The sequence below is a fragment of the Periplaneta americana genome, unplaced genomic scaffold, assembly GCF_040183065.1.
Source record: "Periplaneta americana isolate PAMFEO1 unplaced genomic scaffold, P.americana_PAMFEO1_priV1 scaffold_20, whole genome shotgun sequence".
Classification (NCBI taxonomy): domain Eukaryota; kingdom Metazoa; phylum Arthropoda; class Insecta; order Blattodea; family Blattidae; genus Periplaneta; species Periplaneta americana.
This window is the reverse complement of record NW_027185501.1, coordinates 227,051-253,240: the sequence shown is the minus strand read 5'-3', so window position 1 is coordinate 253,240 and position 26,190 is coordinate 227,051. Positions and strand designations below refer to the sequence as shown.

Genomic DNA, 26,190 nt, shown 5'->3' with positions numbered 1-26,190 from the left:
AATGAACAGAAATTTAATGTAAAATGAAACAGTTGCTGATTCAAGGATAGTTATTGTAACTGCTGGTAATCAAAAGTGCCAAAACGTACTGCACATATGAAGGTATAACTGGTAGTGTTAGTGTATAACTTAGATTTTTTATGTAGCCTACTGTGTATTCTATTGTTATCACGTTATCGGAGAAGCTCTTTATATACCATAAGTTGAAAGATTACCTTGATGGTGAAATGATAGCTAAGGATGATGAATAAAAGTGAATTCTAATATAGACGACAACAAGCAACGGGTAAATTTTGCCTGGAGATCTCTCATTCAGGGACAGGTTTCTTTCACTTGTTAAACTCTGATGTATGACCTGACTTTACTTTTCTTTCAAAAAAAGCTTTGATAAGAGTTTTCATCATTCTTAAAAATACCATTGTGTTCAGATAGGTCCAAAAATAACAGGCCATCTACTGTTAACAAAAGTAACTAAAAATAACTCATTTAAGCAATTGGTAACGAAAGTAACGAATTTAAAAGACTTGAATAGTCGTGAATAACGAAATTACACATACTATTATTCTGCTTCACTTATTTAATGTTGTCACAACTGCCTCTGTTACAGTGGTCGATAGTGATTACATATGTAAGTCTGATATAGTCTAGAAGGCTGGGAGAAAAGTTGGCTGCTCGTCCATTGCACTGAAGATCAGATGACCTGTGGAACAAGTCTGAACGAGTTGGCTCAGGTAGTAGCATTTGCGACTCGCAGTCAGGAGATCCCAGGTTCAAACCCCATGGCCGACCAATCTGACTAGTGTTTTTCACGGTTTCACTTAGTCACAAAGGCCGGATTGAAAACTTGCATACCATGATTCATCACCAGCTCAGTCACCAATATCATAAACATTAATCGAAAATTTGAGTCGGTTACCTACACACAAACTATCTACAACACAACAATAGAAACAGGAATAGTAAAAGGGGCTTACTTATATACCCGCAGATACTAAAACACGCGAGATGACCGTGAATGTTAAAGCGTGTATAAATAAACTTAACAAAAAGAAAAAAAAAGTCTGATGATAAATCATTAGTTAAGTAAAACGTGTTTAATGTTTTTTCATTGTGCTTATGAATAATTGATAAGTTGTAGTACGTAACTAAAATGTAACTAATTTTTGTTTCACATCTTCGGTAGACACCTGAATAAGCAGGTAACCAACTATTGGACTATTGAACATGACATTGAAAAAATGTTGCTCTGTTTTTGCACATAAATGGACTTTCAGTTATAATTAATACATCCAGTATATAGCCCATCTACTGTAAATATTGCAAAAGGAAGAATATTTCTCTCTTAAGGTTATGCCCTACTGAGTTCTGATGAAATATTTCAATTTTTACCATTTTTAAATTTTCCCACCAAAAACTCATATGGTCTATGATAAATATTTGTGCAAAGTTTCGTTTCATTATTCGAATTGTAAGTGACCTAAATATTAATTCTTTTAAAGGGCTGTAAGCTAACCAGGCCATCTAACCTTTAAACCCAGTTTCTGGGATATAATATTTTTTTGCATTTTTCAATCTAGGAATCCAGACTTATCAAAAACTAAGTAAGATAATGCAGTGGCATTTTTACTACATATTTTAAACACTGTATTCCAGGGACATTTTTATTTTATTTTTATGTTACTTGAAAAATACAGCCAATGCATGACCTTAAGAAAAAAATTTAAAAAAATTCAAGATAATTTCTTTATTCGGAACCACAAATAAAAACAAAACTCGAATACACAGTCTCATCACTCTTCAGCTGGATGTCAAGCCATGAAACTAGAAACAGATCTTTATTCTTCCATGTGTAATATAATTTATTGGTAAGATATGAATTTGTCTATTTAATTTTTTATGGATCAAAGTTAGAAACCAAAAATTCTTAAAATTTCAACAACATCATCTAATCTTAAAGGAAAGAAATTGGTGATTAAAACTTAATTGAAATCATATCAAAATTGTGGAAGTCGTAAAAATCAGTAGCACATACCTTTAAATAAAGTACAACCTCTATTTAATGAATCATTGGGGACCTTGTTTTCTTTATTTCCTTAAGTGGGGCTTCCATAAATATAAGAGATAATCATAAAAGAGGGGAGAGTGAGGAGGGGGAGAGTATTGGGGAAATTCTACATTTTTTTAAATAATTCTAGTTGTGCAGCCTAAAATTCTCCAAGGATTCTTTTCTTAAATGTGGGTATGTTATAGAACCGAGTTTGCTTAAATTGGGTTTTGAACTTATGTGTGTGGTATATTCTCTAGGTTAAAAGAAAACAAGCCATAAAATCCGCGAATTCATTGACTACAGGAGCATTAATCAGGATTATACATATGTAGACAGGGTGATGCAATTGCATTATCTCTTTTCGTTTACATGTTAATCATTACATTAATTATTTATAATCAAAGTAAATCATTTAGAACCTACATAAATGTAAAATTATATAACTTATCTTATATTTGTGCTGTGTTCAGCCTCAGAGTTTCTGGCCACAGTTCATGAGGTTCCAAGTTCGATTCTGGTTAGAGCACAGGAACTTTTCCTTCTTGTGTTCGTCCATGATCTAGGTTAAGTCTCTCTCCTGCACTGCACAACCACACAATATCATTGGAGCAGTGTCACTCTGCCTACACATAATCCACTGCCAAGAAATGTCCAAAGACAATGTGGTGGCATTTGAGGGAAATATTTGTGCAGTTGGTAATTGAATTGATTTTCTGTTCTAGATTGCACAGGTGTTACGAACTCATTTTCACTACTGCATGAAGCTGCAACCCAGCTTGGGGCTGTCGTTACACACAAATTTGACGAAGCAGTGCGTGCTGAAGATTTAGCATCGGTAGAGAGATTTTTTAAGATCTTTCCTCTTCTTGGAATGCAAGATGAAGGTCTGATTAAGTTCTGATTGTACCTATGTTCAAAGGTAATATTACAAAATCATGCAGTTCTTACTTCAATTTTTCTGTCTTTGTTTTCTATTCTAATATGTTTATCTTAAAAAAATAATGTTTTGGTAGGATAATTTTATTTATACTTTAGTATTTCTGAGCTTTAGCTCGGACATCTCCCACATAAAGAGATCTGGCTAAGTCTTATGAATTTAATTATATTTGAGTCAAATACGAAATTGGGATGTACATTTGCAAAGCACCAAAGAAGCTGCAATTAGAATTATATTGAGATGTTTTATATATTTTGAGAGTATGAGTAAATAAAATTAGATTCAGAATTTAAAAAAAATATGCAAGGCGAGGTACACATACAGTAAAACTTCATTTGTGCATTTCTCACTTATACATTTTCTAACATATACTTTTTTTCTTAAATTCCGGCAAAATTCTTCTACTCTTCATGTTAATTTATTTCAGTTATACGTTTTTCGCACTTATCGTATTTTAAACCCTGAGAGGTACAAAACTTCATTTATACGTCCTAATTCAATTTTGCTCGAAATTAGGTTTGCCATGAAATGTAAGAACGCGAAAATACCGTATTTACGCCATCGAATATAATGCGCACGCCAATTTTTTTATCCAAAAATCCAGAAAAAAAAATTGGCGAATATAATAGGCCTACGCATTTGTGCTAAAAACCACTCAAGTTTAAAATTATGTTATCAAGACAGGTTATAAAGGGACTCTCTTACCTCTTACCTATACATCATATTCACGCTCATTTGAGTATCAGAACTGGAACATCTGGTGAACAGGTCTGGGTTGGTGTCAGAACATTGACAATGACTAACGTCATGCTACCCAGTGGTGATATTCAGCCGGTTCGCACCAGTTCAGATAAACCGGTTGTTAAATTATTTTTAGATATTATTTGCAATTACCATGGACATATACCGTATTTTTTTTTAGCATAGGTACACATGAGAGAACTGGTTGTTAAACTTCTTCAATATCACCACTGATGCTACCCTTTCATCAGTAATTATTGGTAAATTTTTTTGGTTTGATGCGCAGTTGTTGAGAGTTGTGTTCATAAAATTTCACAGTAAAAGAAAAAATATTGTCATTTTAGCAGTAAAAATATTATTCTTATTAAATAAATGGACAAGAAATTACAAATGAAAAGTGCGCAACGAGTGTTTTTGTACGTACAATAAATTTGTTAAAACTGAATAATTTGGTAGGATAATAAGCCTGTTTTGAGGTGAATTTTTTTACACTAGAACTAATGTTCAGTTCAGTTTTGACTCCTTTAAAAGAGGTTATTAATGAGTAGGAAGAGAAACTGTTTTCTTTCGTAAAAGGGAGTAGAGTGATGACCAAAGGGTAAGTACAAGCAGGATTACAGCTGTTGTCAACCCTTCCTCCCGTATCTTTGTAAAAGTGAACTGAAGGAATTACCAAGGCCGCGTACTCAGTAAACATATCTTCCTGATTAATGGAAGGGGGTGCGAAGTCGGTCAGTACCTACTGCCTAATGGCTATAAAAAAGTGAACATTATTAATTACATTGAACGTAATCTATCCTGTGTGTATAGCAATGTCTGTGGTATAAAAACAGACTTCGGTTTTAGTGAACCTCGGATATAGTGAACGAAATATGCTGGTCCGGAGTTGACTGTATATAAACTTCAATCAAAAAATGTCGTGTTGAGAGATAAGATATTTTGTGTATTTGTATATTAAAAAGTGTTCTATTGAGAAAACATTAACTGAGCGCAATTCTGCAAGATGCTACTATATTTTGATTCTGCATATTAAGAACATTTACTAGCTCACACTTGTCGACATAGACATAGAAGGTTTGGCCTGTTCTTAGGTGTGTATATACTGTGTATTAAAGGTGTTTTCTGTACTTTTTCGGTGGAATTGCATCTCTTTTGAAGTAACATATTTTCTGAGGTGGAAAGCGAACTAAGAAATATGTTATGCTTATACATTTTGTACAATTGTAGCACTTACCTTTTTTATTCGTAGCTTCAAGAAACAGCTCATAAGAATCTGCTAGTTGCCTTGGAGACGAACCCTTCTAATAAGCGAGCTAGTGTTATCTATGCTGATACGTTGACTCTACTGTTTGAAGGAATTGCTCGGATCAGTGAAATTCATCAACCTCTTGTGGAGACTTATTATGGTTTGTGAATATTTTTGTGTTCCAAATATTTTTTGAACATGTTATGCTTTCGTCTGAAACGTAATTAGTATTGCCATGAAGATTTTTATGTCAAATATACCAGGTTAATAATAATATACAATTATTTACTATTACATCTGTATAAAATAGAAATTGAAAACAATCAAAATACATTTTTTTTTGTAATGACAGCAGCTTCGTCATGAATAGAAAATACCTCCAAATCCGCTGAGTCATCAATAACATTCGCGCTCATTTGTTTATTGTTATTGTTAAGTCATCTTAATTGTATATGTTTCTCCTTCATAAGGAAATGGAAGGAAGTCTACAAATTGTGGCTTTATGTGAAGATTTAGGTGTAGAAGACATTTTGTTGATGCAAATGTTTTCAGAAGAAAGAGCAGCATTGAGTGCTGTCATGGAGGCAATATTTAATCGTATGGGGAAAAGAAAATTTTATCTGTATGGAGCCATACAGCATATGGGTGCCTAAGTTTTGTACACGGAGATCTGTACAGATCTTAGATCATCTCTTGCTGTTCCTAATGTATTTTGTGTGATGTTCATAAACAAAAATTGTCCACCTCTGCAGCACTGGAATCCACAATTATATAAAATAATGGTTGAAAAACAAGAAGTGCTGCAAATACACACTCCAAGATTCATGAGACAAGTGTGCATCTATGGTGGGGCTACATGGTGTATTCTTTAAATCTTGTACAATTAAAATGTAAAGCAAAACAATTTCTTTACTTCTTCTTTAATATTAAAAAATCATTAAATGACAGTCTGAGAGATAGAGAGAGCAGAGTAGAATATAGTTCAAGGGAGAAAACAAGGGTGGGGCGTATGACCAAGAAAAAAATTACCATGACAGCACTGGCAGCACCCTGATATTGTTGGTGATATTCAATCTCAAAGGAGCAGCCCAGCCATTGTTTCATCACAGCATTAAGGTTCACGTTATCTGCTTTGAATAGTCACTGCTTATTACTAAAGCCCGGATTTCTAAGCAAAATGCACATTCTTTTCCACACTGTTAAAGGTAAGCAGAAAGATTATACTTTGTAAGACACACCTAGATAAGAAGTTTTAACTATGTTTGTTAGTGCTAATAAATGCTTATTTCGCAGGAAAACGTTTTGCTTCCTTATTTTACGATTTTTAATTCAAACTGCATATTTTACCCAAAGCTGTGATTTTAAAAGTGTGTTATTTCACACCTAGCCGCCATTTATCACTGATTCCATTTTTTTTATTGGCTAATAAAAATTAGCTTCAGTCGAATGCGTAAGAAAGCAATGCTAGGATATGACCCAGGATGATGCAAAATAATACTGCGTAGTTTTAATTAGAGAACCTTGGGATTCCCCGCCAAGCTTCTGCGACTAGGCAGGTCAATCGGTTATTGCACTTATCGCATTATCAGAATGATGTCATGTGCCTGGATGGTGAATCCCCGAGTTCCAAGCTGCAGTGTGCAAGTTGTGCAATACGCGTTGGTTCAATGAGGTGTGTGTGATTGCTGCTGTTGTAGTTACGGAATGCCACCCACAAAAACCTCTCAATCAGCATTCTTATGCAAAGGCGTAAATGAGTTTGGGAGTAATATTTCCAGTGAGGCAGCAGTGTCTTATTTTGTTTGGTGTGTGAAGAAAGTGTTTCTGCGAAGAAAAAATATGGCACTGTGCAGCATATTAATGCAATGCGGCATGAGGAGAGGTTTAAGAATAAATCTAAGTTAAACCAGCAACTGATTGAAAGCAGTGTACAGTCGAGTTCTAGCGATACATTTCAAGAGACTCGTGCTTAGCATTAGCGGGTTCCGACATTCATTGTGGAAATTGAATAATGTGCAGCTTCGGGTATTTTTAGAAGAATTCACAAACAAAAGGGTGCCGGACGAATCTACATCGCCCAATAACTATATGCCACAGTGTTTTCAAGAAGTATTTTGTAATATTCGGGATAAACTGAAGCACGAAAACATACGAATTTCTATTGATGAAACCACAGATGCATCGGGACAGTGCGTGTGTAGTGCTGTAGTGGGAAGCAGGCAGCAGATCATTTCTTCTTAATATACAAATAGCTGCTTGACTGAGTAAATAATTCCACTGTTGCAAAATTTTTCAACGACTCGTTACTTTTCTTGTGGCTGGAAGGGATGCGGTATGACAATTTATTGTTTTTTCTCAGTGATGCTGCTGCATATATTGTTAAAGCGGGAGCTGGTTTAAAAGTTCTTTACCCTAAATTAGTTCACTTGACGTGCCTTGCATTGTGTCACTGAAACTGTTGGAAGTCAGTACAAAGACGTGGATCTTCTTGTTTCCAGGTGACAGCCTTCAATAAGGGAAGAGTTCTACGAAACAAATAATTTATCATTATATTTCCGTGTATTCGTTTTTGCTTATTTTGGGGCTTCTTTTCAGCATTTTTCGTGCTTATTTTACTGTTTGATTGTGCTTAGAAATCCGCGCTTTACTTATTACAGTAGCATATATGTCTTGATTCTGATGGGCCCTGCAATTAATGGCATCATGATAGAATTACAGACAGGTGGAGTGTGAAAACTCTCTTATGTCTTTGGCTCTTCTTCTCTTGTCTCAGCTTAACTGATATCTGGATTTCCATGCACTGTCAAATCTTAAAACATGCATGCATTCATGCACCATCATACGACAAAACATGCACAATGAAGTGAAAAAAAAAAAACATTAAAAATATGCACTATCAAAATTGAGTTCTACGAGATGTTACATTTATACATAATTTACAGTATCTACAATCCTCCAGACAATAAACTAGACCTAAATTCTATCCCCATAGAACCCAAAAGTATTTTAATAGGTGATTTTAATGCACACTCCCCTAGATGGGGCTACAGAGATATAAATTCAGCAGGAAGAGTCATAGAAGATCTAATAAACTCATCAACAATGGAATTAATATTTAATCCAAATGATCCACCCACTTACCTTCATTATAATGGTTCTGGTACAAATCCTGATCTTCTGATGGTGTCATCTGATATAATTGACAATACAAAAAGAGAAATAATAGAAGACCCAGGCTCAGGCCACGGAATCACCATAGACTCCATAACAGGGCTAATAAATAAAACTAATAAACCAAAAATAAAAACTTCTTGGAATTTTAAAAAAGCAGATTGGTCCAATTTCCAAAATGAGATAGAAGGGAGGTGTAATATACTGCTAGAATCAGAGTTCAAGTCAACAGATGAAATGAATAAAAAAATTTGTGAAATATTATTGACAGCAGCCAAAAAACATATTCCCAAAGGAAAGTTAAAGAAATATAGCTACTTTTGGTCTCCATCTCTATCTAAGTTAAAACACGAAAGAACCAAGTGTCCAGAAGATGTACAAAACTGTAGAAGAAAAGCAGCCGCTTTTAAGAAAGAATTAATTTCTGCAAAGAAGACCAGTTTCACAAATTTTGTAGAACATATGGACTATAGGAAAGATGGAAATAATATCTACAAATTTCTTAATAAAACAAAATTATCAAAAAATACAACAGAACCATTACAATATAATAACAAAGGCTTAACTACAGATAGGGAAATAGCAGAATCCCTTAACAAATTTTATGCTCAGTCTCAAAGAATACCCCAAGCATACAAGGAAGAAGATAAAACTATCCAAAAAAACTATCAGAAAAACTAACAAACCAAAAGATATACAAAATGATATTTTCAATCAAGATTTTAATGACACAGAACTGGATCTAGCAATAGAACAATTACAGAACAAAAAATCTCCAGGACCTGATAAGATCCACCCAGAGTTTATTAAACACCTTGGCAGGAAAGGAAAAGAAATCCTACTTAAACTGTATAACACATGTTGGAAAATGACTGTACCATCCGACTGGAAAAAAGCCATTATCATCCCGATTTTAAAGAAAAATAAACCTTCAAACAATATCAATAGCTTCAGACCAATATCTTTAACCAGCGTTATTGCAAAAGTGATGGAAAGAATGGTAGCATCTAGACTTAACTGGTTCCTAGAATACTACAACCTACTTAATAGTTCACAGACCGGCTTCAGACAGAATCATAGTACAAGTGAAAATGTACTTCTACTAAGCCAAGACATCAAGGAAGCTTTCAATAGACAAGAGGACACCTTAGCAGTATTCATTGATTTTCAGTCAGCATATGACTCAGTCTGGAGAAATAAATTAATTGAGAAGTTGCAATCAATAGGTGTGAAAAGTAACATGCTGAAATGGATAACCCAGTTTATTTCACAAAGATTTTGCGCTACAAAATATAATACATACATTTCCAAATATAAACAAACGCACCGAGGACTTCCACAAGGTGCTGTTCTGAGCACAACGCTCTTTAATATTTATATAAACATCCTTCCATCAATAATACAAACTTCAGAAACCAAAATTGCTTTATTTGCTGACGACGTAGTCATTTGGACTCCAGGCTCTCCAAAAAAACCTAAATTAATTAAAGACAGAATAGAAACAGCCCTAAACAAAGTACATGAATGGAGCTCCAAAAACCTCATGACTATTAATGTAGAAAAAACAACTTATGAATTATTTACACTAAAATATAAACCAGTGACTATTAACATAAATTATAATGATAAACCACTCAAAGCAGTTGATGATGCCAAATACTTGGGCATCACTTTCGACAGAAAACTTAGTTGGAAAAAACATATAACAAACATCTCAGAAAAGGTTGAAAAGAAACTGCAAATCCTGAAAAGTTAGCTGGTGCTAAATGGGGCTGCTCAAGGAGAGTCCTTAATACAACATACAAAATGTATATTAAACCAAACCTTTTGTACTGTTCTGAAGCTTTAATAACAGCAGCAAATGTTAACATCAATAAACTTGAACAAATACAAAATCAGGCTCTTCGCCTAATCACTGGAGCAGTTAAATCCACACCTGTTGATGCCATGCTTGCCTTAACACGGACCCCATCAATAACAACAAAAATAGAAGAACAAGCACTGCTCCAACATGAGAAAATGTTACGACTACCAAACTCTAAATGGACAGAAAAGAACCTCCCTTCTTCAATCCTTAAAACTCATAGTAGTTTCCTAGAAAAGGTAACACAGATTAAATCTAAATTGAGCATTCCTAACACAAGAGAAAATTTACTTATAAGAGAAAATCCATTGGAATTATTGCAACCTATCTTCAGTTTGGAATTAACAGAGGAAATAAGTAAATCAGACACACAAAAAGAAATACAAAAACTTCTAACACAGGAAACGATCAATACTAGATACCCTACAGAAGAATGGCTACACATATATACTGATGGATCAACCACAGAAAACCTTACTGGAGCTGGAGTTACATGTACACATTTTTCCTTTTATCATTCTGTTGGCAGAGACACAACAAATTATGATGGTGAAATAGAGGCTATACACATTGCTCTCCGACAATTATTAAATCTTCCCTTAAATAAATATAACAAGACAGTAATTCTTTCAGATTCTAAAGCTGCAATTCAGGGAATATGTTCAAATGCTACAAAGAAGTCAACAAAAATAAGGGAATGCTACAAAATGTTGACACAACTCCAAAAAGTTAATAAGATTGTCCATCTCCAATGGATTCCAGCACACTGTGGAGTCATGGGGAATGAAACCGCAGACACACTTGCCAAGAAAGGCACAACAATAAAACAAAAGTCTAAATTTAATTTCTCATATTCCTCAATAAAATGCTTGATCACTACAAAATTTTCTCATTCATACCTACAAGAAATAGAATCAAATGCTGAAGACAAAAAATGAATTACACTACTTCCCAACCCAGATATAATCCCCCAGAGACCAAGGAAAACAGCAGTTGCAGCCTTCAGACTATTGACAAATCATGACTGTCTAGCAAGTCATCTCTACAGAATAGGTATCTTAGCTTCACCAATATGTGTCCTGTGTAACGATCCAGCAGAAATGAATGAAGACCACTTGAAGACCTGTGAAGCATTAAGATCAGAAGAAACTACAGTTCAAAAGTATTGGAAAGCACGACTGCTAATGGCTTCATTGCCAAATGCAAGGCACTAGACAACAACAACAACATTTATATTTTATTTTGAAACAACATAAGCTTACTACAACTGATTTCTCAAAATTTTCTTCACTTAAGCTCATATGTTTATCTGAAGCACATTCTTGGACACAGAAAATGATCTTTCTACATCACGAGAAGTGACAGATGCATACTTAAGAGATGAAATTTGGGACAAAGTGAGATCGAATTGTAAGTCTTTTGCATTTCCGCATGGTCATGACCCCATGGAGAATCGAACCCGCGACCTTCCGGATTTGCAGCATTACATCTTAACTGTGATGCGCCCCAAAATACACAAGTGCTTACGTCTTTATTACAACAATCACAATAAACTGCATCACTGTCCGTCTTTAGATATTCCTTTTCCTCAATGCATTTTAACAGAAGATTTATTCTTGCAGTTCTAACAGGAGCTACAGCAACACTTCAGAATTCGACACAAAAGTATACTAAATTGCAGTTTGCAAGCATGCTGCTTCTGGCTTCCTTTCTTTCAATATTTTGACCCCTGACTTGTAATGAGAGAGAGTTGGGGGTTGGAATTTTCAGTGTAACAAAGGGAGGGATTAGTGCAAAGCCTTTTGATGCTACAAAACCATATTACGGGGAGCTTTGTTTTATTTTTTTTCTCAATAAACAAATGACGTGGAAATACCAGATTTTACGAAGCAACATTCATAAAAGGCACTATTATGCAAGTTAACATAATATATCCACTAAATCCAGAAAAAAGAACATAACGTGCAATATATGTGCTGTTAAATCTAATTTCTTGAAAACGTGCATTGTGCATGAATCTACCCCAAACATGCAGACAGGCAGGAAAAGTGCGGTTGTGAGGTGTGAAACGAGTGTTGGAGAAGTGTAACAAGTTTATATAAATCCGGCCCACTGATATCCAGTTCCAGGTTGTGCACCTCAGTGGGTGTTATCACACAGAATACTGTGGATAGTGAGATTTGAGTAAAAAGTGTCCATTCCTTTCCTACTAGAGGTCTCCTCAATGCTAAGAAAAGTTGAAAATTGAATACATCTAATGGATGGGGTTGAACATAGAATTTTGCTTTTATTCGTTTTTATTCATTAACAGAGAAATCTTTTACAGTTTCCTAATTTGATATAGTCCACACCAGAGACCTGCAAGAGAGCGAGCGCGGGATATCGTTATCAGTCCAGGAAGGCACTGACGGAATGAATAGCGATCATATACGAATATTTCCGATAAATCACGAAGTAAAGCAACACACCGAGCGATCGGGTCTGACGACGAGCGCTCGGTGTTCATGAGTGCTCTTCCGGTAGCAGTAAGCAGTAGGTGAATTGTAGGCTTGTCTAATCAGTACGTTTCATCAAAACGAATGTTGAAGATGATTCAATAGTATCGACGTCGATCTCAAGCAGAGGCTCGGACACCGTCTCTATTGATGGTAAAAGATTACAAGACACTATGTCAAAAGTATATGCCGAAAATAAAGTTAAATCAGCAGAGTCAGAGTAGTGGAAAAAAAGGGAAAGTAGTTACTAACTCTGCTTGGACTAAATTCGGAGAAGTAAGGGATAAGAATGCCTTAAAGTACATAGGATTGTCCACACCTGTGGAGTAACGGTCAGCGCGAAACCAGGTGGCCTGGGTTCGAATCCCGGTCGGGGCAAGCTACCTGGTTAACGGTTTTTCTGGGGTTTTCCCTCAACCCAGTACGAGCAAATGCTGGGTAACTTTCGGTGCTGGACCCCAGACTCATTTCACCGGCATTATCACCTTCATTTCATTCAGACGCTAAATAACCTAAGCTGTTGATAAAGCGTCGTAAAATAACCTACTAAAATAAAAAATAAAAATATTCCCAAGTTAATATGAGTAAAGTTCATATTACGTTCGAGATGAAACAAAATATATCGCTACTACCGGTAATTTATTATTTGCATTTCATACTTCGATAGACAGTTTTAGTTATCACGTATTAAATGTAATTTCTCGGTTTTATATACATTTTATAGTAATATAACCAAACATTTCATTTGCATTTACAATATTATCACGATTAAATTTGTGTCTCAGTTTGTTTTTGAAGTTAAATGTTAAACTGAGTAAGAATGAAATATATTTATACAGAAAATCATTTCAGGCTCTTTCAATCTAAACAAAGAAAAATCTGTAATTAATTAAATTTCCACTAAAATATATAATTGTTGAAAACAATCGAATGATTTCTATGATTATTCCATTGTAGGATTAAATCATTCGAATGCATGAATGAATTGTTCAATAACATTGCAGTATGTTAATTAGTCATTCTATACGTAGGTCTATAGCCTGAGAGCAGCGCTCTTTTTTCTTATCGCCATGTAGGTCAGGTGTTTAATTTAATGAAGATCAGGGTCAGATACTGGGGCTGTTAGAAGAGTCAGTACGCTACAACCACACAGAACATTCGAAGCTTATCATTCTATTTTTGCGTCATATGATTCTGAACTCGAAGCTCTTATCATTATCTTAAAATGGAACATATTCTGTTATATGAGTACATATTTTGTGTAACTTCATACGGCTTGTTGTGGTGGTAAGCAAAATCAATGAATAATCGAGTGATATTGTGAATATTTCTATTATTTCGAATGGTTTTGATAATCAAATGAATTCATTCGATTTTTACCAATGCTGTACTACGTAGTACTATAGCTTACTGCTTCGCGTACAGTGGTTGAAGCGAGCGCTCGTTCTGACAGGGGAGCGATCCCCCGGGCGAGCTCAAGCGAGCGCAGGCCAAACCCGAGCTCGAGCGATTAGACACGAAGAGCATTCGATAAAACCGATCTCAGATATCGTTAAGCATCGCTCTCTTGCAGGTCTCTGGTCCACACTTAGATATTATATTACCCCTAAAATTTCATTGCTTTCGGTAAGACTAGAACCCATGACATTTGGACAAGAGATAAGCATAGAAAATTAGAAAAGAACAAAATATTAATTTCATTATGTTTCACTTAACTGTTCTTTCACATTATATCGACAGTTTAATGTTAACCGTGAAGTGTTCATTGCTGAATGGTACTGGGATGTGAAACTTGGAAAATAAATTATAAAGCCTAAAACCCACAATTAACATTAATGATTTCATATTCTCTGATTAAAAAGGAACTTTTGTAGTGACGATATTATTATGAAGTTGAGTTGTCTCATTATAGGATGTGAGATAATATGTATTCTTTCTTATACAGGAAGATTGCTGACATCTTCAAAGGGAATGTGATCGTCAGAGCAAACGAATCGTGTCTGAGTTTAGCAAACATCGTGTTTGGAAAAGATAGCGCAGCAATGAACACAGCAGTAATATCCAGACCAGCTAGAGCCCAAGGAGTTGGAGAACTAACTATCATGCACTCACGTGCTGAACTCTGTGTTCGTTTCATTAGAAGGAGAATTATGGTAAGTCACAATAATTCGCCTGCTATACATATATACTCACCATCAGGGACAGCTTCCGAGAGTGGAAGGGGCAACCATCAGTACTAAGAAGTCAGACATTAATACATTGTGCTTGCTATTTGGGGTGTATCAGAGCACTGGAAGGGTTCCATAAGAGAGACAAAACTAACGGTATTAACTTTTGAGGATTATCACTTTTGTTGACGTCGTACAAAATGTTGTCCAATATTCTTTTGAGAAGATTAACTTCGTATGTAGATGAGATTATTGGGGATCATCAGTGTGGTTTTAAGCGTAATAGATCGACTATTGATAAAATTTTTTGTATTCGGCAGATATTGGAGAAAAAATAGGAGTATAAGTGTACAGTACATCAGTTATTCATAGATTTGAAAAAGGCATATGACTCTGTTAAGAGGGAAGTTTTATATAATAGTCTTACAGAAGTTGGTATTCCAAGGAAACTAGTTCTATTAATTAAAATGTGTCTCAGTGAAATGTGCAGCAGAGTCCATATATGCCAGTTTCTGTCAGATGTTTTTCCAATTCACTGCGGGCTAAATCAAGAAGATGCACTATCATCTTTACTTTTTAACTTTGCTCTAGAATATGCCATTAGGAAAGTTCAGGATCACAGAAAGGGTTTGGAATTGAACGGGTTACATCAGCTGCTTGTCTATGCGGATGACATGAATATGTTAGGGGAAAATCCACAAATGATTAAGGAAAATACGGGAATTTTACTTGAAGCAAGTAAAACAATAAGTTTGGAAGTAAATCCCGAAAAGACAAAGTATATGATTACAGTGGGTGATCAAATTATTAGGGACACTTGGTAAAAGTAGGAATTTCATCTTCAAATTCACATAAAACACAAATAATTTGGATTTTCTCAACTGGAAAAGCTTTATTACTCTAAATAGTGTTTTATAAACAATATTATTACATATTTAATTCTGTAATAATGAATATGGAATGAAATAAACAAGAAAACTAATATTTTGTCACACATCCCTTTGCAGCAATTACAGCATTAACTCTATTTGGCATACTAAAAATGCATTGGATACAATGGTTTTTAATTTCTTGGCTGTGATGCCACACATTGATCAGTTTTTCTATTAAAGATTGTTTATTTGTAATAATTTCTGAATGAATTTGCCTCTTATTTAGCTCCCAAATATTTTCAATCGGATTAAGGTCCGGAGATTTACCAGGCCAATCCAGAACCTTAATTTTGTTGTCAGACAGGAATTTTGTCACCTTATTTGCCTTGTGACAGGGCGCAGAGTCATGCATGAACACAAAATCACCATCTGGAAACCATTCACGGACTTGTGGAAGAAGCCGTTTCTTCAGAATCTTTATGTATTGATATTGTCTCATCATTCCTTGAACAAAAAACAGACGACCATGAGCACTAATCACAGACCACATCATGAGGCTTATAGGATGTGTAACAGTCTTCATAATACAGTCATTATTGTACTTTTCACCTTTCGCCTTCTAACGAACACAGATTTGTCAGCAAATATCTGTATGGTGGATTCATCTGAAAAACACACCTGGAAAAAGAAATAAACAGTAGGCCTACATAAAACACATTTGCACAAAGTAAAATTGTGACTACCAAAGAAATCATGTGAATGACAAACAACTCACTTTTTTCCAATCATCAACAGTCCAAAATTGATGCTGCTTTGCCCAAGAGAGACGCTTCTTCACCATGTATGGTTTCAGGAATGGTTTCTTGGTTGGAGTGGGAAATGAAAACCCTAACTCTTTGATCCTCCAACGGGTTGTCATAGAAGATATGTTGATTCCAGCATCTCTCATTGGCGCCTTTCTATGTAGAAGACTGTTAAACATCCTCTAAGCATCATGGTGTGGTCTGTGATTAGTGGTCATGGAACTGGTCGCCTGTATTTTGTTCAAGGAATGATGAGACAATATCAATACATAAAGGTTCTGAAGGAACGGCTTCTTTCACAAGTCCGTGAATGGTTTCCAGATGGTTATTTTGTGTTCATGCACGACTCTGCGCCCTGTCACAAGGCAAATAAGGTGACAAAATTCCTGTCTGACAACAAAATTAGGGTTCTGGTAACTCTCCGGACCTTAATCCGATTGAAAATATTTGGGAGCTAATTAAGAGGCAAATTCATTCAGAAATTATTACAAATAAACAATCTTTAATAGAAAAACTGATCAATGTGTGGCATCACAGCCAAGAAATTAAAAACAATTGTCTTCAATGCATTTCTAGTATGCCAAAGAGAGTTAAAACTGTAATTGCTGCAAAGGGAGGTGTGACAAAATATTAGTTTTCTTGTTTATTTCATTCCATATTCATTATTACACAATTAAATATGTAATAATATTGTTTATAAAACAGTATTTAGAGTAATAAAGCTTTTCCAGTTGAGAAAATCCGAATTACTTGTGTTTTATGTGAATTTGAAGATGAAATTCCTACTTTTACCAAGTGTCCCTAATAATTTGATCACCCACTGTATGTCTCATGTACGAAATGAAAATATAAAAATTGGAAATTTATCATTCCTAGAGGTGGGAAAATTCAAATATCTTGGAGCAACAGTAACAAATATAAATGACACTTGGGAGGAAATTAAATGCAGAATAAATATGGGAAATGCCTGTTATTATTCGGTTGAGAAACTTTTGTCATCCAGTCTGCTGTCAAAAAATCTGAAAGTTAGAATTTATAAAAGAGTGGTGGTTCCATATGGTTGTGAAACTTGGACTCTGACTTTGACAGAGGAACAGAGATTAAGGGTGTTTGAGCATAAGGTGCTTAGGAAAATATTTGGGGCTAAGAGAGATGAAGTTACAGGAGAATGGAGAAAGTTACACAACGCAGAACTGCATGCATTGTATTCTTCACCTGACATAATTATGAACATCAAATCCAGACGTTTGAGATGGGCAGGGCATGTAGCATGTATGGGCAAATCCAGAAATGCATATAGAGTGTTAGTTGGGAGGCTGGAGGGAAAAAGACCTTTGGGAAGCCCGAAACATAGATGGGAGGAGGATAATATTAAAATGGATTTGAGGGAGGTGGGTTATGATGATAGAGATTGGATTAATGTTGCTCAGGATAGGGACCGATGGCGGACTTATGTGAGGACCACTGTTAATTACTGATGATGGGACAGCAGTAACCCCAAAACTTGTCTGATTAAAGAAGCCTTGATGAAAATATTGTGTTCATACAACTGTATTAATTATTTATTATATTGCAGTTATATTTTAAGAATATTTGTAATTTGTTATAGATAAATGTGGTTTAATAACTTCAATGAAATGTAAGGATGCTGTGAAGCTTTCACTGACATCTCCCACATCCTTGATGGAACAAGAGCTCATAATGATGGTTTTTATGCTTGTTGTTGATAGTAGTTTGACTGCATTTGCTTGTTTATGTTACCTTACTCGTTCTACTTTGTTCAAGAATGACTTGGAAATTGGTGTGCTAATCGAAGTGCTCTGGTGTCAGAGTTGGAAGCCATGCTGTGGGAAGTGAGCTCTGTCACCGCATGCAGGATACTTCATGAAGGCTGCAGCTATGGATGCTTTAGAAGAGGGTTCACAGACATCCAGTATGTCTACTTCATAGTTAGGAAATGTATAAGGTAAGTAGAGTTAGCACCTACCTTTCGTGTAAATATGGACTTGTGGTGTCACTTTCTTTTTCTACATTTCAGAGTCTAGACATTGTGAAATTTTCAGCTTTACAGCTCTTTCAGTGTTCACCGGATCTGTACTCTTATTGATCTTGTTTAGTCTTTGGATTGTAATAGGAAGTTGTTTTAAGTAGTCTGTAGTTTTTTTCATTCTGAGTAAATAATGTTCTGCCGATTTCACGCTGGATCCTACAACTTCGTTACCGAATTTATTTGGAACTCAACTCTTACATTTTCATTCAAAACTTTCATTTCAGCTACCTGTATATTTTATCGTATTTATTTTGTGCTAGTGCCCAAATTATCAGCCATAAAGTAAAATGTTTAAGAAGCATTTTAATAGAATAGACATAAAGTCTCTGACTTTACCTTATTTTCTGCCATTGCAATATGTAACGAGAATTATTCTGAGACTCTTGTTGGTGAAGCGTCTGTCACTACAGAATATATATATTTGTTAGGTTGCAGTTCTTCCTGTGTCACACTGCTGGGACTCGCACACTAAATAAACTGAAGAGCAGCATTATGCATTGTATTTCCAGTATCTGGTATAGTAAAACAGAATGCTGTTTGTTTAATAAACAGGGTTTTTGAAAAGGATTAACACCTTGTAGAAATAGGAAAATAAGCATGGAGAATATTTTTTAATTGTTACTGCGAATGTGTTCTTGTCAGTGTAGCAATTAATTTTGTATTGATCTTTTACCTTCCGTAAAATTGTGCTTTTCTCTTGTTAATTTCTGGAAGAGTTACTGAGCTAGTCTAAGGAATACCATGTGGAAGTGGATTATTTTATCTCCCGTCTGCAAGAATAATACAACCATGAACAAGAATCACAGACAACACTGCAGGGTAGCAAGAGACATCACTGGCAAGCACAGTCTAGTACATACAGTCACAAAGCTCAGTACGTGGGGAATATGCATCCAGTGACCATTGAACTTTAGTTGCTAACCATTAGGATCGATATTATCGCCTCATCACCAGAGCTCTATATAGACAGAGTATCGCAATTGTTTTCCTTGCTGCTTGCCCACAATGCGGCACTCTGATTGGTTCACGTGACCTCACCTGCTAGTACTAGCATAAGAAAACCATTAAACTGAATTAAATAGCAGTTTTCTTCTTAGTTTAAAGACAGTAAAATGCCTCAGTGTTGTGCATATGGATGTAACACAAGGCAAGAGGAAGGTGTACATGTTTATCGGATACCTCAAGGGCAAGGATAAACTGGTGCAAATGAATACCATCTAAACATTCCCGATTATGTGAAGTGAGTATGGTATTAATGCTGGTTTATTTCCTCGCAAATGCTGATTATTTCCTATACATAATATAATATAATAATATATAAAATAAATCAATAAAATTTAACATAATATAATACAATATACAGTGTTACTATAAACGATCTTTCTGATTACAAACTTGAATAACTATCATTAGGAGACACTTAGGAACATGATATTGGTATCAATGGAAAGAGAAACTCAAATATTTTTTGTTATCCATTCGGTTAAATCACATGTGCTACTCATAAATCAGCAAAAATGAGAAAATTAAAAAAACATTAAATTGGTATCAACAGAAACAGAAACTCCAACAATTTTTTCACTGCAAAACATGTAACATGAAACAGAAAGCGAAACATTTGGTTCACAACCGTAAGTCACATGTGCTCACATGTGTCGCACAACAGACATCAAGTCTGTAGTCAATTTCCTGCCATACACGTTGTAGCATTGGACCATTCACCAGTGCAATGGCCTCTGTGATGCGGACACGAAGATCCTCAATGGTAGGTGATAATGGTGGCTGATACACTTGTTGTTTTATAAAACCGCACACAAAAAAATCACAAGGAGTGAGGTCGGAGGAACGTGGAGGCCAATGCAAACATTCTAAATCTTCACGGCCTGCACGTCCAATCCATCTCCTTGGAAGTCGTGTATTCAGTTTGTTTCTGACATCTAAGTGGTAATGGGGTTATGCCCCATCCTGCTGATAACTGAGACCTTCGATGTCCTGTTCCAGTAGTGGAAGAAGCCATAACTGTAACATGTCTAGGTACGAATTACCTGTGACTGTCGCCTCGACAAAAAAGAAAGGGCCATACACCTTTTCACAGCTTATAGCACAAAACACGTTCACTATGGGGGAATCGCGTACATGTTCCACATAATTCATAACTGTTAGGATTTTCCAAAGCCCATATCCTGACATTGTGTTTGTGCACTTTTCCTGACAGATGGAAAGTGGCTTCATCACTAAACACCAATGATTCGATGAAACCTTCAGTTTCCATTCTGAGTTGCATCTCCTCACAGAAAGACTGTCGCTTGGCTTTGTCATCTGGTTTCAGAGCCTGCAACAATTGCAGACAGTATGGATGGAACTTCAAACGTTTCCGTAAAATCTTCCACACAGTTTGTTGGGAGATGTTTAATTCTCTACTGGCTTTTACGGTGGATTTCTGTGGACTTCGTGTGAAACTCTCTCTCACACGCTCCACATTTGCCTCACTTACTGATGGACGACCGGTTGACTTCCGCTTACAGATGCATCCCCTCGTTTTGAAGTCAGCGTACCACTTACAGATACTGGGCCCACTGGGTGGATCAACACCAAATTTTCTTCTAAAATTGCGTTGTACAGTGGCAACAGACTGGGATATGTGAAAATCTAGCACACAAAATGCCCTCCTGTTTTCGTTTGCAATTATTTTCTGTTATATCGCCTCCTAGCAACGAAATTAATAAATATGCGACAGGTTCACCAATATAACAAAAAATATTTGAGTTTCTCTTTCCATTGATACCAATATCATGTTTCTAAGTGTCTCCTAACGATAGTTATTCAAGTTTGTAATCGAAATGATCATTTATAGTAACACTGTATTATATGTGATACATAAGATATAATATATTATATATCTTAATTATATTATAATGATATATAATTAAATAATAAAATTTGTATTAGGCCTACAGCTTTCTTATTTTTCATAATATTTTCCATTTTAAATATGACACAGGCTGGCACTAACAAATTGGAAACCGGCACTGCAGAGAAATCTGCAGATTTACCCATTCCACCAGAAGAATGCAACTGTGACCTGAAGAAAGATTCACAGCAGATGGAGCAGGAAATTGGTGTGCTTGATGTGATCAAAAAGAAGTTAAACAAAGCCTTGAAAGAAAATGAATCACGGACAGAGAGGTTAGATAAGTCTCTAAATGATAACAAAATATATTTCCTAAAAAGGGGTACAGTAATACTTGGAGTAGGTCTGCATTGTACATTTACTCTCTCTCTTTGCCAGAGCTAATACGCGAGTAACATGTATGCAATGCTTCTAATTGAGATGTTACATTTAAAAGTTCATAGGTCATGCGTGAGACATTTATCTACATGTCAGTGTATTTACAATTATTTCACTGCCCTGGAATGGAATTTGCAGCATAAAAACAGAGAGAGCGTCAATTTCCCTATTCCAACAATGTTAACAGAGTGAGGGCTTGGGTCCAGCGACCGACCTTTGCGGTACTCTGTCTATATAGAGCTCTACTCATCATACACCCCTTTCCTAGCAGACGACAAAATGTATTATACTTTCGTTATCGTGTTTTTTTTTTTAATTGACACTTTCCTTCCTTTGTTGAAATATTATATACATAAGGTTTATTTATTATTTTCATGAAGTACATAGTATGTTTTATGAACTCAGCTTGCTGGCTCTTTCAGAAGGAGTATAACTCTGGCCTCTTTTTCTTACAGTTTATAGCACTACAAACGTCTCCTACAGTTTATAGCACTACAAATGTCTCCTCCTTGTCCCTTATTATTATTCCAATTATTGTGTTTTAGCCATTAACATTTATTACAACCGATAACGAACATTTCACAGTTTACACAACTTTTCTTCACAAGGAACAATGCAACATAGTATGGCACAGTCTATTGTTCCTAGTACTCTCAGTTGCTAACTGCTTGCAGTGCTGTATCACGAGAAATGCCAAATATCATCTCAAACTTCGTGACTGTATGATTTTAGACTGTGGTAAAACCCCGTTTTAACATTGCCACTTTTAAGAAATTCCGTTTTTAAGGAATAATCTATTAAGGCCCAGTCGAATTGCCATAAGAATAATGTAATTAATTCGCGCTTTTAAGGAAACTGGTTTAAGGACAATCCCAATTTTAAGGAATACTTTTGAAGTGGATTTTGTGATAATGGAGCCAGAAATATCGAATAGACTTTCAGTAATCAGTAGTATCAGATAGTAATGTGGTGCCAAGCGGTGACATTATTAATCAGTAGTATCAGATAGTAATGTGGTGCCAAGCAGTGACATTATTAATCAGTAGTATCAGATAGTAATGTGGTGCCACGCGGTGACATTATTAATCAGTAGTATCAGATAGTAATGTGGTGCCAAGCAGTGACATTATTAATCAGTAGTATCAGATAGTAATGTGGTGCCAAGCAGTGACATTATTAATCAGTAGTATCAGATAGTAATGTGGTGCCACGCAGTGACATTATTAATCAGTAGTATCAGATAGTAATGTGGTGCCACGCAGTGACATTATTAATCAGTAGTATCAGATAGTAATGTGGTGCCACGTGGTGACATTATTAATCAGTAGTATCAGATAGTAATGTGGTGCCACGTGGTGACATTATTAATCAGTAGTATCAGATAGTAATGTGGTGCCACGCAGTGACATTATTAATCAGTAGTATCAGATAGTAATGTGGTGCCAAGCAGTGACATTATTAATCAGTAGTATCAGATAGTAATGTGGTGCCACGCAGTGACATTATTAATCAGTAGTATCAGATAGTAATGTGGTGCCACGCAGTGACATTATTAATCAGTAGTATCAGATAGTAATGTGGTGCCACGTGGTGACATTATTAATCAGTAGTATCAGATAATAATGTGGTGCCACGCAGTGACATTATTAATCAGTAGTATCAGATAGTAATGTGGTGCCAAGCAGTGACATTATTAATCAATAGTATCAGATAGTGATGTGGTGGCAAGTGGTGACATTATTAATCAGTAGTATCAGATAGTAATGTGGTGCCAAGCGGTGACTTTATTAATCAGTAGTATCAGATAGTAATGTGGTGCCAAGCGGTGACTTTATTAATCAGTAGTATCAGATAGTAATGTGGTGCCAAGCGGTGACTTTATTAATCAGTAGTATCAGATAGTAATGTGGTGCCAAGCGGTGACTTTATTAATCAGTAGTATCAGATAGTAATGTGGTGCCACGCGGTGACATTATTAATCAGTAGTATCAGATAGTAATGTGGTGCCACGCGGTGACATTATTCTTTGCAGTTCTTTATGGTCTTGCTTTCACAGATGGTCGCTTTGCTTGCTTTGATCTCGTGAGTTGTGTGGATCCTGTTTCCAAGTTTTTTTTGTTAGTTTATGCTGTTTATGCATTGTTATAATCGCAACTAAATGGAAGAAATTAACTATCAGACGGAAAGTGGAAATAATAAGAAACGTGGAGGTTAATCCTCACATAACATGTCGCATATGGCAGAAAAGCTGGTTTGCCAACTACTTCCTTATGGGGAATAATGAAGAACAAAGAAGAAACTTTCAATGCCGAGTTTCAGTGTGGTTCGGGTTCACCCAGATGGAAAATCATTCATGTCTCACCATTTGAAGCGTTAAGAAATATAATGAAATATATTGTAAATAATAATTGTAGGCCTAATTAATTAATTAAAATGTTTCGTATATAACACACATGTTAGTACTAATTAATTTAAGCTTTCCCTCCCATTTTATGTAAGCAGTATTTAAGGTGAAAAAAGTAATCCCTCAGAGATTCATTAAAAAGGGGTTCTACTGTAAGAGAAAAAAATAGCGTGAGCTATCAAGAGAGTTGCCATTGAAAAACAGTAGCAGTATCTTTCCATGTAAATATACATTTTTATTCACAATCAGATTCAATATTGTCGCGTAATTACAATGAATGTTGTCTTATGGTCATCTTTTTCCGATTTTATTCCCTTTGAGAACCTCTGTTATTATGTTTTGTTGTAGAATATGTCTTTCCCCACACCGATTTAATGGACACTGTTCCGGTATCTGTAATGAAACAAAAAAATGGCAGAATTTAAAATGCTTGCTTTAAGAAGACTATGAGCCACAGTGGAATGCTAATGTTAGGCCGTGAACCAATGTAATTTGTGTGACCAATGACACCACCTCCCCTCTCTGTGGGTGTGATCAGCCATGCCATGTTGCATCGAGAGCAACTGCCTTTGTGACCACTCTTGTGATTCGTAATTCGTGATAATAGGCATGTTGAGTGAGCCACAGTGAAGCCAGGACTAATTTTGGAATGTCACTTCATATGAAAATGCATGCCCTTCATTAATTGAATATCTTTCCTGAATTAAATTAGTTATGTATAACTCAGAGAAAATTTATAGGTATAGTCCTGTCACTCTCATTTCCGACAGCCAATCACGTTGCTACATTTAAATGTGTGTGTCTTGTGATTTGCTGCTTATGACGTTATGCACTTCCTAAGGCTCGATAAATACTTAATATAATTGCCCGCCATTTTGCCTCTTTCGTTGGCGTTTGCAGAAAACACATAAGGACATTATTTGCCGCTCAATTATTTGCTCAATTACAGTGCATTTGATTTATTATCATAGGAGCTACGACATGATAATGTTTAACGGTGTGGCAAATTGATAATGCCTGCCTAGACTTTATAGAGCCTTCACTTCCTAAGGCGTAAGCAAAGAGGAGGAGTCAACAACGTGACTGTAATAAAGTGCTGCTTTGCCAGGACACACAAAATCCTGTGCTTAAATCAGAACTGGGTTGCATATAAATTAGTTTCAACTGTAATAAAATTGGTTTCACAATTAATTTGTTTATTCGTACTTTTGCCTTTTGGTTCATCCCTAAAATGTTAATTTTTCCAAATTGTTTCCCTTAAATATACTGGAATTCTGTTACCTTTATTCGTTCGTTCAAATGGTTACTTCAGACTTGCGTAGGTAGTAATATTTATTTAAAAAAAAATTTAACTTTGACAGTTCCAAAAATTTTAATTTTGACACTTGATCAATAACATTGTTAACCACAACAACTTGTGTATTATAGGAAGTCGAGATTGTTATAGCTTTAGTCTTTTGATGATATACAGTCATGTTAAACTGGTGAAATGATCACTGGAGATCATCAACATTTCAGCAAATAAAACAACGTCATCTACATAACAAAGAATTTTTATTCCCTTGTTTCCCAGGGAGTAATATTTCACTGCCAGTCAGGTTGAACCCATGAACTAGCGAGAATAGCTACTAGCGAGAATAATTACCAGTGGACTGTTGAAGACTTTATTACTGCTAAGTAATATTGGACACTTAAATTGTGTATTAATTTACATGCAGTGCTTTAAGTATGGAAGGAATGAACTTAGAGTCGTTATTTAAAAGTTGAATGCATTACTGTTGCACTTCCAGTCGAGCTAGCACAAGTTCCAGTCTGGACGGGGTTTGTGCAGTTATCAACAATGCATGTGCTCTCCTGGAGACAGACATCTGTGAAGTTCTGAGGCAGCAGCTGCGTCAGGTTATCTGGCATACAGCGTGCAGCAAGGCGATTAGATTCAGAACAAGCACGCCTCATGTTCTTGGTGAGTTGTCCATCTTGCAGTTGTTAACATTTTGACCTTATGTTCCTCATACTGGAAAAATTGCAGTTGGAGAGACTGTAGTGATACTGCTACGTGTTTTATTCCCAGTTCTATATCCGTCTTTCATACATGACATCAGA

At 35.7% G+C, this 26,190-nt stretch overlaps 1 long non-coding RNA gene across 1 annotated transcript; it reads left to right on the top strand.

The window, feature by feature from the left end:
• The first annotated feature begins 305 nt into the window (after positions 1 to 305).
• Positions 306 to 26,114, top strand: LOC138693739 (uncharacterized). Its single transcript, XR_011330428.1, has 6 exons — positions 306 to 731; positions 2,770 to 2,966; positions 4,975 to 5,131; positions 14,447 to 14,654; positions 18,130 to 18,310; positions 25,878 to 26,114. It is a non-coding gene; the product is annotated as an uncharacterized lncRNA (long non-coding RNA).
• The last annotated feature ends 76 nt before the right edge of the window (positions 26,115 to 26,190 follow it).